Genomic DNA, 1623 nt, shown 5'->3' with positions numbered 1-1623 from the left:
TTGTGCCTTAACCTAACCCAAGTTGTGCCTTAACCTAACCCAAGTTGTGCCTTAACCTAACCCAAGTTGTGCCTTACCCTGCTCTGTAATTGGCATATGACACGTTACATTAATGTATTGTCCAACCGCAACCCGCTCAGAATGTTGTGTACACAGCTACGTGTCATCTCCCCATAACAGCTGCATTGCAGTGTGGTACGCCATAGAGACGTGTGGGAGTAATGGACGCAGTGGATGGCGATCAGCATGAGCCGTCTGTTCATGTAGTGGCGCGTGTATGCAGACGTAGTAGTCTCTTCTCACACAATGTGATAGCACGGTGCCCCGCGTTCCACATCTGCGACATGCTACAGAGGCCGGTTGACAGTTGGTCGCGCAATGGACATCGCATACGTACGGGGGCACCTTCCACGTGCCCTCTAGTCGGGCACATTTTGTTGCGTGGATGTGAGCGGATGTAGTGTGTCTTGACACCTGACAGGCAGGCATGCAATAATAGTTGACTTTGCAAACGGGGATGGACGTGTACGTTTACTGGTGACGTTACGCAAATGAACAACTGGTAACCCGTTGTGGTGCGGTTGTCCTTGCTGGAGGTACATCTGTGAGGGCAACGATCGGTACAGCTACGAAGCGGTCCCCACCATACCAACGAACGTGAATGTGAATCTGGGTGTGAAGCGATACGCGGCTGTGGGTGGGTGGGACTGTCCCCGGCCGGTGAGGGGGGGCCGCCCGGCGTGCTGGCCGCGCGGTGCGTGGGCGCACGCGCTACAGCCGGCTGGTGGGGGCGCCCAGTGGCAGGCGCGCCGGCCGACGGACGCGGCAGGCGGCGCAGCTGCGCGCCGGGGCACCCTGCGCGCGGCGCCGTGCAGCCAAAGTGGGTCCTCGCCGGCCCGGTGCGAAGCGCGGTGGACATCTGCAGTGTGCTGGTCCGATTGAGGACTGTGTGCGTTGAGGATGCGCCGCCGCCCGGCACTCGGCGCCGCGACGCCGTCTGCTGCTCGGTCGCCCCAGCGGTTCTCGCTGGTGGTTTGTATCGCAGTTGTGCAGACGTGTTGGCACGTGCGCTGTGCTGGGAGAGTTCGCTTCGGCACCCACGTGGGGCCTTTGCCCTTCTGTGGCGCTGGCGTTGGAGCTGCCGGTCACCGTAGGTGGCGCGTGTTGTCTCCCGCCGGCAATGCCACGACAGCACGCTCCCGGGCCTCTGTCGGCAGCGGCAAGCTCAGTTGGGAGCACGGGTGGTCGCACCTAAAGCGTCTACTCGCCTAACTCCGGGCGATTGCGCCTCTCTCGAACCCGACCAAGTACTTAGGACGGCGCTGCGCGCCGCCGGGACCTGAGAGGGTTTCGAGGTGTATTGTGCAGGGGAGCTCAGCCTCCTCCTGTTTGCAGAATAATTGAGCGGACGCTTGCGTGTTCGCGCGGGCCCCTGGGACACACTCCCGGGCGGCCGGCTGCTCAGCTCTAGTTGACGCAGCTCCCTGGTTGATCCTGCCAGTAGTCATATGCTTGTCTCAAAGATTAAGCCATGCATGTCTCAGTACAAGCCGCATTAAGGTGAAACCGCGAATGGCTCATTAAATCAGTTATGGTTCCTTAGATCGTACCCACGTTACTTGG

General features: G+C 60.2%; 1 non-coding gene across 1 annotated transcript in view; it reads left to right on the top strand.

Annotated features, from left to right (window-relative positions):
• The first annotated feature begins 1481 nt into the window (after positions 1-1481).
• LOC126147465 (small subunit ribosomal RNA) overlaps positions 1482-1623 on the top strand; it is a 1909-nt gene continuing 1767 nt past the window's right edge. Inside the window, exon 1 of the ribosomal RNA XR_007530308.1 lies at positions 1482-1623. This exon is cut by the window's right edge and continues 1767 nt beyond it. This is a non-coding gene — a ribosomal RNA (small subunit ribosomal RNA).

Source organism: Schistocerca cancellata, unplaced genomic scaffold (genome assembly GCF_023864275.1).
Source record: "Schistocerca cancellata isolate TAMUIC-IGC-003103 unplaced genomic scaffold, iqSchCanc2.1 HiC_scaffold_864, whole genome shotgun sequence".
In the NCBI taxonomy this organism is placed as follows: domain Eukaryota; kingdom Metazoa; phylum Arthropoda; class Insecta; order Orthoptera; family Acrididae; genus Schistocerca; species Schistocerca cancellata.
The sequence above is the reverse complement of the archived record's forward strand: the minus strand, read 5'-3'. Positions and strand labels throughout refer to the sequence as shown.